General features: G+C 27.3%; 1 protein-coding gene across 3 annotated transcripts in view; it reads right to left on the bottom strand.

The window, feature by feature from the left end:
* Positions 1–7,839, bottom strand: part of LOC106684645 (protein bric-a-brac 1) — a 78,403-nt gene that overhangs the window by 58,028 nt on the left and 12,536 nt on the right. The window lies entirely within an intron of this gene.

The following is a 7,839-nucleotide window of genomic DNA, read 5'->3' as shown; positions in this document are numbered from 1 at the left end:
TTTAAAAAAAATGTTTTCGATAATGTCTAAGGATTGATTTTAAATTTATGACATACGGATGATTAAGTGTACATTAGAATCAAATAAATTTAAATAATCTATTTTTAATCACAATGAATTTTAATTTTAAATTTCCGTGTAAATTCAGCGTTTTATTTGTTTATGAGCTGTCTATGTAACACTAACGGTTAACTTGTTCGAACGGATCGTCTCTTTCTCGTTCCACCTTCATAGAATATGTATGTCAACTTTCTCTGAACAGTGGATCTTTTGTTGCTCTGAGGTTCGCGTTACTGGTACTAAAACAGGCAAGCGATAAAAAACGCGAAAACGCCGTTTTTTATTCCCACTAGATATTAGTTAAATAGAAATGAAACACTCACCTTCGAAAGTTTAATGGAAATTTTTTACGGTTATATCTATAAGATAAAGGTACCAACGTACTCCAAAACTAGACAGGGCTTCAATAGATAAGCCAAATTGTGACATCATGTAATTTACAACATATAAGTCGACATGAAAAAAACATTCCGATCTTGTTTAATCGATTAAAAAAATTCACAAAACTATGATCGATTATGGTTCACTCAGCCTCTATATATTAACTATTAAAATATTAAATTTACAATAGTTGGGTAAATATATCAGCATTAATAAGATGTAATATTTAGGAACATTATAATTAGTTGAGATCTTCAAACATTATAATATACCAGTATTTGACAAACCTATTAACCAGTAATTGACATCCACGAAATAGTACTTATACTCTAATATACCAGAGTCTACACGTAACAAGAAATATTATATTAACATAGTTTTAAATAATAAAGTCTTAAACTTAACTTAAACTCAAATTTATTCTGAAAATCGTATATATTAAAAAATCCAAAAAATAAAATACAATTATGATCTCAAATTAAATTTCAAAATAAAAAAATATTTTATAATCTTTTCAATTTCTTAAGACTGGTATTTATTGTTTAAATAAATTAATTGGTATCCTTGTTGTCTCAACACTTTTTATTATTTCATTAATAGTCTAACGTTTCGGCCTATTAGGCCATCTTCAAAGAAAATCTAACAATTAACAGCTTTTATTATACATTCATTTGTAACAATTTTAACAACATAATTAATATAATTAACAGTCAAATCACCTAATTTAACAATCTACTTCTACTCGAATATGGGAAATAATATTCTGTTGAAAAATTCCGATGAACTTAGAATTTTTATTTTTATTTCAAAATTTTATTTCTAAAAAAAAAAGAAGTTTGTTTTTATGTAAACTAAAAGGATATTTCGGTTTTAAGGTAAAATCTTAGACAATATTTGTGGAATAACTGAAAAAATACGCGGTTTGCAAAATAAATAAATTAGAAATGCGTTTAAATTATACTAGAATTTTTCATAACGCGAAAACAAAATGAGCTCTTTTAGGAAAACTTTTAAAGATACAGACTTTTCAAACATTGATCATTTTTCATAAAAAGTAAAAAAAAAAAAAAAATTGTTATAATTGTATTTGATCCAAGAACAATGTAGCAGAACGAATTTAAAGTAGAAAAAATAAGGCAAATGGAACTAAGTACTAACCACAAGGTAGTTCATTAATACTAAAATCCCGTGTATTCAATCACTCACGTACATTCACATAATAGTTCAGTTTCTACTTAAATTACTTTTGTAAATATTTAAACTAATAAAAATATTTCAACTCATCTCTTTTTTTTTTCTTTTTTTTGTATTTTTTTTGTTTCACGCTTACTAGGAAATTATAGAGGATAAATTAGCTAGAAAACTAAGAAAAAAAGATGAAATATGTCAAAAACGACCTTCATTTTAATCCAAACACTCAAAGATAAATGCAATGACAAATTTGAAGGCTATTATAACTCGAACATGAGATGTGAATCACTAGTGATTTAATAATTGGTGCTAGAACACCATTATGCTTTTAAATATTTATTCGAGAGTAATTATCACATTTTTGGAACCGAGTGATATATTTTTATATTTAACTCGGAAGTTGTAAAAATGTTTTCAGTTAATAGTTTGGATTAGTTATGAAATACCAAACATGAATTTTTTATTAAGAATATTTCGTATAAATTAAAAAAAAAAAAGTTATTATATTTATTAGCAGTGTTTTAGTTAGAGATAAAAAGTTAATATAATGGCTGATATTTTCATTACTTCTTTGAAAAAGTTTAACATATCACTGATAAGAATTTCAGAAATAAATTCTTTTAATTAAAACGTTTAAATATTTCTTACAAATTTAAACCGGATATTTTTATCGAAAAAAAATAAATATATGAATGAATATATATGTTCCACACTGACATATGTTTGCTTGCAGCTTGAGAACCATGGGGTTACCAGCAAGTCGTCTAAAATTAGACTGAGGTACCTTAGTGTGATGGCATTCATTTTAAAAATTCTATGTATCATTAATGATAAAAATAAAAATTATTTGGTGATCTTTCAACCCCCGAATTCGTAGTGATGTGGACTTAGTATCATAGTTGGTTTTGGACAGAGGTTTCCAACAATTAAAAAAAAAAAAAATCCACAAAATTCGTTTCAATTTATAAATAGCAACTAACAATTTCATATTCAAGAGTATAGGTTCATAAACTCTTTAGAGTAGTTTTGTAAAAATTATTTCTTGGTTCAAAAGAGACATGCTTAAACATGGGTCAACATTGTCTACTAAAAACATTTTAAATTGAAAAATAATAAAAGTAGAAATTTAAAATTTAACAAAAAGGTGCATTTTGTAAGTGTAAAACATGTGATTAAAATATCATTAAATATTAACTTATTTTATCTGGAAAACCGATAAGCTTATAAAATTACGAACGGTTTAGAATTTAATTTTCTATTAAGCTTTTATTAAAAAATCACTTGAAAAAAAAATATTTTAATTTACTACTGAAGTGGTGAATACATGAAATTCATATTGAGACTGACACATTGGTCATGTCAAAATCTGGCTGGATTCGTTCAAACCAATATCCTTTTTATACTGGAAACTCTTAAAGTAAGTGAGTTAGATCCTTGTTTCGCCTATGGGGGTTCTTTACTCGTCATCGGATTTCTTGGGAACAGAATGGATCGATCATGTCCTTCGTTGTTATAGGTGAAGGGTTCTTCTACGTCAATACGATGAAAACGAAGGAATGGTTTTGAAGAAAAACTTGAGGGAACTTCTACAAAATAACATATGTTTTCTTCTGGCGAACAAATAAATACATAATATAAAATAGAATTTCAACTAACCGATTCATCAAATCCGTGCTGAATCCCGAAGTTCTTAGATCGAAGATTCTAACCAGTCTTGTTTCTCTGATATGTATCCAAATTCAGATCCATTTACCCATTAATATGCGCGAAGACAGGATTTTTTAGCAAATAGGAATTTAAATTATTTTTGAAAGATTCAAAAATAAAATATTGTCTCCCAGATTCCAGTAATTAATAGCTAGTCAATGTTTCGCCAATTCGAGCTTCATCACATAATATAAGGACAGGATAATATAAGATAAATAAATGCAGAATCAGAAACAACACATCTCATGTCAACAGCTCTATAGACTAACTAATTGAGACAGTTTATCACTCAAGAACCGGCAAATATATATTGGTATATTTTAGTATTTTGGGGTCATGATACCTGAATTGTCATAATTTTGACTGTATTGTTTTAATATTAACTGATTTTTGATATACTCTATTTTTTTTTGTTCTCAGTAATTAAATATTATTTATTTTTATGGTTTCTCTTACAGTAACCGTTTATTTCGTGATACGTTATTTCATCATTTTAAATTATAAAGGAGTAAGGGAATAAAGTGATCTTTTGGAGAATATTGACTTTTTTGTGCCTGAACTAGACTTATTTAATAACGGAAATAAAGATTTTTAATTCTTCACACGAGACAGCACATCTAAAAAAAAAACCTCTAAAAAAACTTAAAATAGTACTTCATTCCAAGGTAATCAACCGCATAACTATGTCTATAGATAAAATCTTTATAGTAACTATCTCTTTATGAATTTCTTCTGTGTTATTAATAAACTAAAACTTTTTTTATTACCCACTATGTACTGAATTGTTTAAATAAATAAAATGTTTTATCCAATTTACTCTCAAAAAATATTTATTCAATTATAAGTCCGCACACTCTGGAGTGTAGAGAACGTTGCAAATATTGTGATAAATTTTTAACAAAGAAGTTGACTTTGACAAATAATTTTAATTTGTTTTGATGTGAAAATTGACTAATTAGGGTAATTTGTTGGATTGACCTGGGCAGAATATCCTGCATGATATTTTTAAATGATTTAGTTCTAAAATTGTATTAATATTGACCCTGAGGGTGGTCGAATAGGTCGAAACGTCGAACTTATAAATAGAATAAAAATGTTTTGAGACTAAAAATGAATAAATTTTTTTATTTATTTAAACAATATTAACCAGTCTCAAGAAAGTTTTAAGATTGTAAATAAAATATGGAATATTATGTTAAACGATTTTAAAGATTCTTTAATAATAAAGTCTATATTGAACATTTAGCCTTTAATTATGAAATTCTGACCAATAATTGAAGAATATTTTGTAAGTATAATAATGCCGTTCAATAAAATATGAAATATTACTGAGGTTTTTCGGTGCATTAAGAAAATAATTAAGTGAGAATTTAAAATGAGAAGTGTTTGATACGATCTAAATGCTTACTAAGGTGCTTGCTTGCACGTGTGTTCCTGAAGCATGAATCCGTCTTCCCTTTATGTCAGAGTGGGAACTTAACGCTGTAATGCCTTATAGATCCGGGCATTTGCAATCTCGATAATGGTGTCTCGATTCTATTCCAATGCCACTATGATATTAACACTTTAAATATATTATAAACCTATGACTTTCTGACCGAAAGTACCCTTTAAAAAAACTCTACTTATTCCTGCCAAACAGATCCGATACCTAGGACTACATCTAGACAAACGATTTACTTTGAGTCCCCGTACACTAGAAAACAGGAAACCGCTCGATGACTCCAACTATTACAATACTCATTGTACAAACGATATAAATTTACAATTTACAACAAAAGTCTCATCTACGTGACCATAAAACCTATCTAGACGTACGGAGTTGAGCATTAAGGATCCACTAAACAATCGATTTCCTCTCGTATCCAACCTTTACAATCCATAATCCTCAATGCTTCTTACTTTTTCACTTCATCGCTTCTTATTTTTAGCCAATCTAGCCCAAAACTGATAACAATCCTTCCATTCTAAACTCCCTAACAACCCAAACCCACTAGTTTCTAACCTTGCTTCCTCTTCCATTCCTGACAATCCTCCAAGGCGCCTGAAAAGAAGATGACCTCGAGACCTTCTAATGTAGAAATGTAATTTGAGTGCTACCAATGGGTCATACCATTGCAACACTAATAGCACATTTAATAGATTTATTTTCATGTTACACAGTTCTAAATATCAATAAGTAATTAGAAAAAAAATAGATCATAATAATTAATTCAAAGAAATTGTTTTCTAATATACAAATGTTAACATGTATGCATGTATATAGTATTTCTATATCAGTCTAGCTGTGAAAATATTGTAATTTTTATTGTACGAATAAACTTTCCAATTATTAATATTTTTATAAAATTATTTCAGCATAATCTAAACCCATATACATATATTCTTCAGCCAATATGAATATAAAATTTTCTTCAGTTGTAGTAAATTGAATAATATATATAAAAAAAAGTAAGGTTATAATAAATGCATCAATACATACTGGGATTACCATTTCATCAAACCAATAAAAACAATATAAAATACATTTTTAGAAGAAACATAGAACATCTTCTTGCCATTTTTCCAAATATCAATTTTTTTTTTTTATAAAGAACTGAATTAACTTACACGTGACACTATATAAATCTCAAATCAATCATATAAGAACGATACAATGGAAATATACCATGGATTTTGGAAGCCTATAACTTCGTCACTGGAGAGAACCATGAACTATGGCCAACGACAGCAAGAAGAGAGTTGTTGATTAAAAGTGCACAAGACCAAATGCATAAAAAAAAAAAAATATTAAAAATATCATAAATAATAAATGAAAAATAGCTATAAATAATTCAAAAACAAGAAAATGAGCAACTATTTTGGGAGTATTGCGTCTTCTGTGAGAAATTTAAGGAAGGTGATATGCCAATGTCATTTTGTCTCAAGTGCCGTCAATTAATTTCCTTGGAGTTATCCTCCTTGTGTTAAAATTTCTTAACCATTGAAAGTTCGTTTTACTCGACTTGCAGATTAATTTCAAACAAGAAATTTATACAGCACCTTGAATAGCACAGAAAAAAATTCCGAAATTTTACAGATAACCCCTCTATTATCACTAAACTTTTGAATTATTTTTTGGTATATTCAATTTTTGGAAAATCGATGCTTAAAAAATGTATCTAAGAGTTGAGATATTTTTATTAATATAGTAAATATAGGTAGTTACTTAATACAAAAATACTAACCCTGAGATTAGATTTCTTGTCGTGATAATAAGTCTTCTAAAATTGAAGATTTCTCAATTTTGATATTTTGATGCGGATTTTGATTATTTTGGATCAAGGTATCATTAAACATATACTGAACATAAATTTAGGGCATTTCTATTTTAGTAAAATGGCTTCTGGATTCCGAGTAATAAATCCCTATAAACGCAAAAAACTGTTTAATAACCAGAAATAACTACTATTACTGATAAGGAAATGTTACAAAATTAAAATTATTATTTTTAGACTCAACAATAATGTAGGAGTAAAAAAAAATTATTTCAATTTAAAATGGTGAAGGCACATTGGCCCATATCATTCATTGAATTTCTCACAGGAAGACTTTTTTTTTTACGTTTTGCTCCCAGACTGTGTAGTTAAAAAGATGATTGTTTGTTCTAGTATTATAATTAACGGATATTTTAATCACCACCAATCAAAACAAAGCTATTTAAATCAGATTGTAAATTTTAAAACGCCTGGTTTATTCGATAAGCCATCGGGGAAACAGAAGTGGTAACTATGTGGACACAACCTGGTATTCAAGAGATAACACAAGCGTAATCTAATACCTGTTACACATTTGTACCTTACGGACAGAAATAATGAAATTAAAACCATTCATTTCTTAATTAAATGCCAAGTTTATACAAAGTTTATGGGGATAAGGCATCTCAATGGTAAAATAATCGGGTTTTAAAATTTCATAATAGCAATTAATAAGTAAAAAATGGGTCCGGATCTTTATTTATTGTATTTAAATATTTTTTTTCGAGTTTTGAGGATCAATACTTTTTTTTGGTGACAAATATTTTTTCTCATTTAATCCAAATATAATTTTGGTCCTAAAAAAAAAATAAAATAATTAAAGATAACACTACCTTATTGAAAACATGGAAAAGAAAGATGTTGCCCTCACAAGTAACCTGCAGATAAAAATATCATTCCGTTAAAATCTTAAAACATGTAGAGGATTGGAGAAAAAAATCACCGAAAATTTGAAGAGCCACAAAAATGCGAACTATTAAATTTTACTACGTTTAAAAAAAAACTAGCTTTTTTGAATCTTTAATGAAACAATATTTATTAAAAAACCTTAGAATATATATTGCATTTTTAATGAAAATTCCAACTTTTTTGGTAAATTTTCTGTTCAAATATTTGCCATTATTAAATAATTAAAGATGCCCTAATAATAAATATATTCAGTTTTATAATATATATTTTTATTTTAAGTAATTAAAACATCTAA

The sequence above is a fragment of the Halyomorpha halys genome, unplaced genomic scaffold, assembly GCF_000696795.3.
Source record: "Halyomorpha halys isolate HHAL.00 unplaced genomic scaffold, Hhal_1.1 Scaffold597.1, whole genome shotgun sequence".
NCBI classification, from domain to species: Eukaryota; Metazoa; Arthropoda; class Insecta; order Hemiptera; family Pentatomidae; genus Halyomorpha; species Halyomorpha halys.
The sequence above is the reverse complement of the archived record's forward strand: the minus strand, read 5'-3'. Positions and strand labels throughout refer to the sequence as shown.